Source organism: Etheostoma spectabile, chromosome 20 (assembly GCF_008692095.1).
Source record: "Etheostoma spectabile isolate EspeVRDwgs_2016 chromosome 20, UIUC_Espe_1.0, whole genome shotgun sequence".
NCBI lineage: Eukaryota > Metazoa > Chordata > Actinopteri > Perciformes > Percidae > Etheostoma > Etheostoma spectabile.
In genome coordinates, this window is record NC_045752.1 from 15,285,532 (window position 1) to 15,296,161 (window position 10,630).

The 10,630-nt window shown below is 39.0% G+C and overlaps 1 long non-coding RNA gene across 1 annotated transcript in view; it reads right to left on the reverse strand.

Annotated features, from left to right (window-relative positions):
- LOC116670451 (uncharacterized) overlaps positions 1–3,594 on the reverse strand; it is a 13,017-nt gene extending 9,423 nt beyond the window's left edge. Inside the window, exon 1 of the long non-coding RNA XR_004327027.1 lies at positions 3,583–3,594. This is a non-coding gene — a long non-coding RNA (uncharacterized LOC116670451). The remainder of the gene's footprint in view (positions 1–3,582) is intronic.
- Between the last annotated feature and the right edge of the window lie 7,036 nt (positions 3,595–10,630).

Below are 10,630 nucleotides of genomic sequence, written 5' to 3' on the forward strand. Positions count from 1 at the left end.
ACAGTGTTACAATAAACCTGTAGTGACTGATATGTCTTCATATATATTTTTATATTCTTATTTATTTTTATATTGAATCATATGTATGTACTGTTAGTGGTTGTAAAAACCTGCCAAGGATAAGAATAAGGGATGTTGCCATTCCTTCATTTTTTAAGCAGATGCATATTTTATATAACAAGCTGATAACTGAATTTACTTACTGAATTTGCACCAATAGAGGCTCATCAGACTGTACAGTATAATCTTCATTTATTAATGTCAGTTTGTCACTGACACTAAAGTCAGCTAACCTGACAGTCAGATGGTTTCTTGCACAGAACCATCTAGGAAGCCTTGATTGGAAACTGTTTAGAAAAGGGCGGGCTCTTTAAAAACATACCTGGCAGCAGATTGGATCAAACATCTGTCTTTTAAACTCTTGCTGAAGCCAGTTGGGAGAAGCACTAAAACAAATTTTCCATTGTCAGCCCTAATCGACAATCTTGCTATTGCTGCTTCTACGTTAACTTCTTTAGGAGGTTATTGTTGTTTTGAATGAACAGTGGCCTCTGTGTCTATAGCCACGACTTTCGCCTTCTGGGATTGTTCCGCCGGAGGTCACTCTTTTTGGCCGGATGCCCGTTACCTAACACTTTCTTTGTGTTGGAATTTTAAACTTGGGTTTATTTATGCAGACTATCGTTAACTGCTCCTCAGATCTCTGCAGGTTAAATCAAGACAGCTAACTAGACTATCTGTCCAATCTGAGTTTACGGTTAAAAAACTAAAACAACCTTTGAACGTTCACATTCCGCCAAAACAAGTTCCTTTCCCAAGGCTATTTTGCAGCGGCACCGTGGCTCCGTGGCTCCCCTCAGTCCTTAGCACCACCCAAGACGGTTGTGATTGGTTTAAAGGAATGCAAGTAAACCAGAGCACGTACAGGCTAAAACTGCCGGTCGTGAAGTTTGTATGCTACAGTGCATGTGTATTGAAGCTGTCAGACCACTGTTAAGTGGGGCGATAGAGAGAACAGCTTGACAGACCCCCATGCCTACTTATAGTTGCTGAACTAGGATTGAACAATCGCTGTTTGGGGGAGGGATTTGGCAAACAATCAATTATGGGACTCAATCTGCAGTAGCCAGACATTATAATATATTGCACGCAAATATCATATCAATGTCATAAACTTATAATATAGTATTAGAAGCTCTTTGATTCAGTTCAGCTGTCAACTGAAATCTGCATCTTCATCTCTATCCTGTCTCACTTCACCTCAGATCCCCTCCTCCATGTCACTCCTCCATCCTGTGAGCTATCCATAATTTTCTAGCATTGCCACCTCACTCTAATGCAGGTTTGTTGGAGTACCAGACACAGCCACTCCATCAATGTCAGTCATCTGATCTGTAGTATACTGTGGGTCTTGCATGGCTTGTATAGCTGCTTAATGAAGTTGAACAGGTGTGTCTGGAAAAAAGCAGAGAACGTTTCAAATTATTATTTAAAAATATAAATACCTTGAAGTAAATCTATTTGTGTTTATTGTTTCATCTTCATACAGCCATACAACATAGAGATGAGTGACACGTATTGGGGGGGGTGCTTGCCTAAATCCGAAAGGGTCACAAACTTTCTCAGATCTAAACAGTAAACTAGAATGTCATTCTGAAAACATTTTTGGCAAGAAATAGTCAATACACTAACAAAATCTTGATTCATATTTGATCGGTACTGCCTGGTTTGAGAGTTTGGTCTGAGTTTTGGTAGCCTGGTTAAGTGGAGCTAGACAGAAATAGTCGGTTATGTTTGTTACCTATGTTTAAGCATAACGCCCTTCTGTCAGTCATCAGATTATGACCGCCCCGCATAATATAACCAGTTGTGATTGGTCCGCCTAGGGCCTGGTTTGATGGAAATCTATCTAAGTGTGAGGGGGGCAAGATGTATCTGCATGAGCAAGTGAAACACAAGCTCTGCAGATTTGTCTTGTTCCCAGGCTAGGTCTGAAGTAAACCAGGCTTGAAACCTTTAAACATAGAGGGCAGCAGAACATTGCCTTTCAGGCTGATGGTAAGCAACTATTTAATAAATGCTAGTGTTACCAGGCTACTACAATGTAACATAAGCTAAAGTGCAAATAAACTGAGCCTTTTCATTGGAGTCATTAGACAAAACATCCATCAAAACACCCTTTTAAATAAGGTGTCCCTCCAAACAAACAGTTAAGTGGAACTTGGGTCTCATTTGCAGATGACTGTGTAAGAATCACTGTATTATTCCTCTCAATTTCCATCCCCAATGGAGTCACAAACACACATGCTCACAGAGATGGTGGTATCAATTTCACTCCTGTCTTATTTGGTTGTGAGCTGGCGTTAAATCCTCCCATTCTGCACACAAATGGATGTATTATTTGGTAAGGATTAGTGTTAAATGGCTCCTTTCTCTCCCTCTGTAGACTTAATAGAATGAGAGAATTAAACGCCAACTACCATCTAAACCATACTTAACCAGAATGGATGATGCCATGTCTTCTTTTATATGTGCACCCATCTGTACGTGTGTGTGAATAGAGTGCTTTCGATGTGTCTTTACATCTCTGTATTCTCTTGTGTATCCAGTTATGTTTTTTTTATAGATGTTTGCTTGCCACTTTAATGAACAGTTAATAGCAGTTGTAAATTCTCCAATAGGGTGATGCCATAAATTTATTGGATGTATGTGACTATAAGGTACGATTTGACTCTCATGTACAGTGCTGCTCATGAGTATTGGAACACCTGCTCAAGTAAGAGGAATAAAAAAATTATCTTTTGGAAATTGATCTCATTGCCTTAATTAAAAAATGAGGAGAAATCCAACCTTTAAGGACACCAATTTTGTCAGTCATTGAATAATTTATCATGAATAATAATAATACATTTTTATGTAGCGCTTTGGACAAACTCAAAGCCCTTCAATATTCTTCCAAATCTAACTAGCTATTAGGCTAACTGATATAAAACCATGCAATCTCTAGTTATGGTGAAGGGTATGTGATGATGTGGGGTTATTTTTAAATCCAAAGGCCAAGGGAACTTTATCAGTATGTACAGTATCCTGGATCCATGAAATAACTGGCCTTTAATAATGAAAATCTGCCTGCTTCTGTGGGAATTTAACATAGGGGTGTGTATACTCATGCCCCCTGTATTTTAAGGAAGAACATTTTTTTATTTGCGATACATTATTCATCCTCAAAGAAAATTGGTGTCCTTAAAGGTTGGATTTTTCCTCATTTTTTAATTAAGGCAATAAGATCAATTTCTAAAAGATGATTTTTTAATTCATTTTTTTAGTCAACTTAAGCAGGGGTTCCTATACTCATGAGCAGCACTGTATTAATGAAACTCTGCTCAGGAATGAACAGTTGTGCAGGATATTATAAATCTCTATGAAAGTGAGTGTAGTTCAGGTTTGTGACATGCTCTGAGCAGAGTAGAAATCAACACAAAAGCAATTGTCACATCAGTGTCAAGTGCCTGAGAAAATTATAGATATTTATATTAAAACATTCATTTGCTCCTTCTGCCATCGTAATTTGGAATGCAAGACTGGAATTGAAATGGAAATTGGGCCTCAGTCAATTAATATCAGTCATTTTAAAACTCCCTAGTCTGTGTTTTCAAGAATATACTTGTTGGGTTTTCTCAAAGAGAGCCAAACACAGACTCAAACTCAGGAATGATGAATAAATATGGATTTATTGTCAGGACAAAGGGGATAGGAGGTAGGATGAGGGATGAGGCTGCTGGCAGAGACAGAGGGTTGGTAATAAGGAGTTGTGACTCGAAATGCAGATGAGAGAGCAGGGAGGCAGATGAAGTGGCAGGTTGACAAGGATGACCATGAAGCACGGTGAAAAAACAGGATTGCAAGGATTTGCAAAGGCATAAAGAAACAATGGTGACATTCAACTACGGAGCAATCTGACAATGAGTGGCTGAATGGCTGGAGTTAATCGACTGGAGCTTGAACCTGACGTAAGGTAGGTGTGGATGATGCAACAATCAGGGCCAGGTGTGGATAATGCAGCAATCAGGGCCAGGTGTGCATGGTGCAGCAATCAGGGGCCAGGTATGCAGGATGCAGCAATCAGGAGCCTGATGTGGATGATGCAGCAACCAGGGGCCAGGTGTGGATGATGCAGCAACCAGGAGCCAGAGCAGAGGAGCGCCAGGCCCACAGATACACAGACAGACAAGAACACACAATGGAGGGGGAAAGACATAAAGAAACCAAAGAACAACCCCAGGATCATTGCTGTGATCGTGACAGGGTCAGTAAAGGTAAGAGATTTTTTGTTATCTGCCTTCTGTTGTGCAAGACAACATAAAAAAAAAAAACCTCAACAATTAAAATAGTTAATTGTAAACTTCAATTTTTGTAAATGTTCAACATTGTGTTTAGAGTTGGTTCTATTGCCCCCGGTGGCTAAAAGCAAAACACAAAAGTACATATTGTTGCTGCTTTAACTTTACATTTAATTTCTTTAGTTACAGATGTTCACACAACTCCTTAGTAGTCCTCTGATTCACAAACAACTACCATGTAGTACCACATTCCCCAATAGTTGTTTGCTATCAATATCCACAGATTATTGGTCTAAATTGTTGATAAATTACTTTTGTACCAAACATGTTTAAACTTTATTTAACCATAAGGTCACTGAGACATATTACAGAAAGTACATTGCTTTATTGTACTACTTTGCTTGTTCTTTAACATTATAATTAAAGTGTGACTACTATCCAATTGAATCACTGTATTTTTGTTAGCTGTTTCAAACAAGTGTTTATATTTTAAATTCACTGTCAGATGCTAAATGGACTAAATGACTGAAGTCAGTGTTTGGCAGTGACAGCAGTTATAATATCCCAATTTTAAAATGGCAAAAGCTTGCTCTTTCTCATAACCATATACTCATACTTCTTGCAAATATGTGCCTTGCATAATTTATAAACTATGTTATGTATTCAGTACTTTACTTAACGTGGTCCCATCGGGCAGCTGTACATTTACACAACTGTCTGAATATTGTTGATACTTTTATTTTAATGTGGATTACACTTGGACTGATCAATATAACATGAGTAGTTAATGTCTGCCTGTCTATCTCCATAATGTTTCATATAATGTGGCATGCACTCATCCATCCAACCTTTTTCAAGATTAGCAAGTAAAGGTTGCAGCTGACAATCATCCTGTCACACAGTCAACATTTGGAAAGCACTACAGAGTGAAAAAGAAAAATGGATTGTTTAAAGAGACCTTTTTAATGGACTACATGGACTGCCTATTCTATCAGCATTATCTATTGGTCTGTCTACTGAGCTATCTATCTGTCTCTTCCACTGTAAAATAAGAGTTAGCTTTGGGCGGCAGGTGGCTCCTGCCGGTGGACACATGATTTACTGCAGTTTTTTGCACTTCTGAGTTGGCTTTGTTGTTTAGCACTGGAGGTTGTCATTTAATCTAACAAACATCTGAACTGCAAACATTTCCTTTTAGTGGTTCATGCACTCTATTACAATTAAAATGACCCAAACAAGGCAGTAATCTTGATATACTAATAGACTAAGATAATGTAAAGAAATTAGCTGGGTATAACTGCAGTTCTGTAGGTACCTTCATATCCAACACTGTCTCCTCAAAACAATGTTCCTATATGAACAAAACGTCAATCTCAGTTAAGTTTCGAACGGAACTTATGTCCCAAATTAAGTTTGTCTGACGTATCACACATACGTTTCTAATCAAAGTGCGCAGAAGTCCACATAGGGAGAAGGTCAAGGTTGTTGGAGGGGTCAAACAAACACAAAACTACACCCAGGAAACCTCCGTTTGTGTTCTGTGTGAAACCAAAAGTCACTTGTTTCTTGTTTACTTGTGACTTGTTTACATGACAAAGTCTTCTATTTATACTTCTTACGTCAGGTGTGTGGGGCTCTTTTACACAGAACTGGATCATAAAGTGTTATTTCTTTTAAATTAAGGTACAGAAGAAATGACTGACTCTGAATGAGAGTATTGGCAGTTTCATTTTAAGGTTTGCTTTTATTTCTTGTTTCCCTCACCTGCGTCCTCTGATAACAGCTAACAGTTCTGTGAAAATGTCAATTTACTGTGTCGGCTCCAAAAAAACAACAAAAATCCCAAAAGCTCTGTCTCACCTGTGACTCACACACACCATCTGGTGTAGCCAATTAAAAGATGCATTCCGTGGCACATATGCATACCCCCCCAGTTTCTTAATTGGGTGAGGCTATTTGCACCCCTGGTACAGCAGTGAATGCTAATCGTACCCCGGTGCACACAGCAATGTGTTCTATTAATACCCCGGCTGGAACAAATTTCAATTTATGGTGTATTCAATGTATTTGCACCCATGTGCATTTACTCTGGCATGTTGATCACACAATTCAATTAAAAAAAATGCTACTTGGGAAAATGTGGAAATTTCAAAATTTTTCAATTGGGATGCAAACATCTGCAGCACGTTACAGATTTTCTGTTTTATTTGTACCAGTTAAGAGTGGATGATAGTCCTACCCTGGTGTAGGCTACCCTACATTTACAGTTATCCATACTAAAGTATTCCACCTTTTTTGGAATATTGCTTAATATTCCTTGATTTTTGGTGCACGCGAGACACGTGGTTTTGTTACGTCACAGGGTGTGAATAGCTTCTGACCTAGATGTTTGAGAGGACAGTAACTCAAATGTTAACCCTTTTATACACTAGCTCTCCCACCACGACAGGTCTACCAACTCTACTGGATATCTCTCTGGTATGGAGTACATCTCCTTTTTAAAGCATAATTGGCTCTGCCCATTGATCGTTTAACCTCGTCTGCGCCAGTTTACAGCCTCTCATCATTAATCTCAAACACAGGTTAGAGGCTGGATGTTAACCTAACTACTTGCTCAAGGAGCAGAATCAGCTTTCATCACCTTTTTTTTTTTTTTTGCAGTGGCTTGCTTTTATCTAAAATAGTACAGTGCTCATTGCAGCTTTTTCAAACCGGTCATACAATCTACTTTGAACTTGACACTGCGCTTTCTTTGGTCCTGAGCAGTACCCTTGCATCACATGACAAAGGCACGGCTTCTCCCAGTCAGAAGCACTGGTGAAATATTCTCTGGTTCAAGGGGAAAAAACACAAAGAGTAGACTTTGGCATTAGGTAAGATGGACAGCTTGAGGGCCCCAAGTTAAAGGGCCTCAAACAGCTAAACATTTATGATTTTTACATATAAAATATGTTGCGTTGTTGCCATTTTAACTCATTACACCACAAAATAAAAAATTACTTTAGAGGAAGGCCGTGTACTACTACATTTACCTGAATGAAATGTTATTGGTTACATTGTAGATTCATATTTTAATCGCAACCTAACACAATTAAAATTATTATATAATGTTGTTCATTGAGGTATGCAGAATTTTTATAAAAGTGCATTGTACTCATAATCCATCTTTTAAGCTTCACTTTGAACAAACATTTGAATGCAGGACTTGTACTGCATTTATTTTTTTACAAAAATAAAACTCTTCAGCTGTTTCTCAATGTCAAGGATCTTTCCTTGGTAGGACTAGTCCTTCCAAGGAAGGATCCTTCAGGAGTAGGTCAGAGTCCTCCTTAGCATTTGGAAAACATGTATAATGGAACAGGCTATCAAGTGCACGTCATTTCGTGCTTGCGTCATTGAATTTGCTTCACCGCATTTAAAAACACTGGACAAAATGATAGTGGAACTGTTAACTGGGCTGTTGAATTATTTTGTTGAAAAGGGGAATCCGCATCAGTCTGCTTACAGGAAAATGTTCTGTTGGCAACTTTGCCCTCAATGTGCTAAGGTAGGTAACGTTATCGAGACTGATATGTAAGCAGTGGTCTTTTTCTCATTTATCTCATGTCAATTATTAAAAAACTGGGAGTTTGTTTGTAGTTGTCACTTACCGGCAAGGAAAATTACATTAATCTTACAGTAGCAGTTAAAATTAGCTTGTAGTTTACTGCATACATGTAACATTAGCTTATTGTTCAGTTCAACAAATGCAAAATATGATCAGCAACTACAAGGTTAACGCTACCAACTAATGAGCTACCACAGGCAGTATGACATGCAGTAAACTGCAAGTGAGAAAGGTTAAATAGTACTGTAGACACCAGCGTCAATCAACATATGAAAAGTCATAACACCATTGATAAACGCCCACTAACAAAGTAAAGGGAGGTGTTGGTGTGTTAAATGGTCAACAGTTGTCAGTTACGTTCATGATTAAGAAACTACACAGTGGACTTTAACTGTTTGCTTAAATATACTTGTGATACAATTGTAATCTTACTAGGATAGGTTGGATGACTAACTCAAGCTTTCTCCTTCTGTCTGCAGTCTGGAAGCAACACCATCATTGGCAGCTGTGTCTGATCGCCCTTCATGTTGAATATACTTGTGTCCACAGTATATAGTAATGTTTGAATAAATGTTATAGTAAAGATACGTTTAAAATTTTTTTTTTTTTTAAATGTATACCTCACGAGTTACTAAAACAGCATCTGAATACAATTATTCGGTTTGAAGTTTCCTCTGTCCAGGTCACAATTTGATAGAAAAATAGACATTGAAAACAGATATTATATATACACACGTCCAAGAACTTAATGGGCGTTTCTCAAACCAAGTAAGCAAAGAACGGACTTGTGTTCTTGGGGAGACCGTACTTGCTAGCTGTACCTGGAAGACTAAACCGCAAGCAGAAGCACACAAACGCTGTTGACAGTTTTGAGACGAAGCGGTCTTCTGTTTGCGCAACACCCCAGCAAAGAGGGCGCTTGCCACTCTATAGTTAGCTTTGATGTGTGTATTCATAATAAAGCAAGGCGGTCACCCTTCACACCGCCTTGTTTTGTTGTCAGTCTTCCAGGTTTTCATTTAAAGTGCTATTAAGTATCACGGGCCAATAACTATATAAATACCGAAACAACGGGGGGGAAAAAATCCTTGTACCATTGTTCGGGATTCAATTTTAATTGAAAGCAGAAAAGAACGTTAAACTAGGTATTAAATTATAGATGGATGGGTAAAGTAGTCACTGCAGTCTGTATACGTACAGAGAAGCAAAACAGGAGCCCGAGAGGGAGGAGAGCCAGGATGAAGAGGACAGATATGACGCGGAAAAAATTGTTAAAATATTTACAATTCTTAGACCTGGATTTGCTGCAGTGGTCTGTCTAAATGTGGGGCCAAGAGTGGTCTGTCTAGACGTGGGGCCAGAGGGGTCTGTGGCTGACTGACTGACCGGCTCGCGAGAGTCATTCCCGGTGGTGTAGCAAGCTCACCCGCCGGGGTTTGCGGAGCTTTCAAACTCCGAAGGCTTTTTTAATTCACATCAATTTCGTTGAACTGCCTATATTCAAAATCACACAGCTGATTTCTCGCCTTAAAACATCTTAAAATGAATTATGATTAATAATTGACGTAAATTGTGAAAATATTGTGTACCGGAAACCATAAGCGCTTTACACCCGAATTGAATGCTGGGATACTTGCCGGCCAAGTTCACACAAGTTACCATCCGATGTATCCTCGGTAAAATGGCGTGTCGAGATCACATCCGGGGATTTTAACTGCTTGGCGAAATGCTAACTTGTGTATTGGTGAGATTGGCCACCAAACATGACGTTTCACAAGAACACAGGACACAGTCCATAGAAGAAACAATAGAGAAACGCCCAATGACAGACAAACCAGTTAATTCAAAGCATTTGTTAGAATGCCAATCTCTAATCTAGCAAGTAATCTATTAAACATCTCTCTTTGGCCTCTGTGTCCCTGCTGGTCTTTGGCTTTGCCATCATTGGTGACCGCCTCCGTTAGTCCCTGTTAAGACAGTTAACACAAGAAAAAGATGTTTACTGTTAAAAATGCTATAACATGTTACATGGGAAAGTACTCATACATGTTAGCCTTCATTGGACGTTGCAAGGGAAGTTAACACGGTGCAGTGTTATCGCTCGTCTAGAGACAACTAGTGATAAACAACAATTTTCTAAATCTCTAACGTTACGCACATAAAAAGATGAAAATGCCACCAGATATTAAACTTTATGAAGACGGCAACCTAGCTAGCTAACAGCCTAATTTTAAATGAAAGGTTCCATTTGCTAACGTTTGCTCGGGGTGTCTCTAATTTTACCAATTTGTACCAGCATTAAAGCGTTAAGCTTTACATTAACCATGATAACAAATGTACGGCGCACACACTAAAGATACTTACATTTAAATATCACCAATGCCGCTCGAGCTCCCGCTTAGGTCTGCTATTTTTTTTTTTACGAGCCGGCAAGGGCCTGCGCATCGGATTGTGGGTGATTTGGGACCGCGAAGGATACACATATGCATCCTTCTCTGTCTATGGGAAATTTTATGAACAAAGGACTTAGTCCTTGGAGGAATTCGGAGGATCCTCAACATTGGAAAATTCTGGCTTTGGAGGATCCTTCCTTGACATTGGGAAACGGCAAGTGAGTGAGCCTACTTCTTCTACCACTGCCAACAACATTCAAGTGAAAGGGTGAAAAGTAAAGGAAGACCGT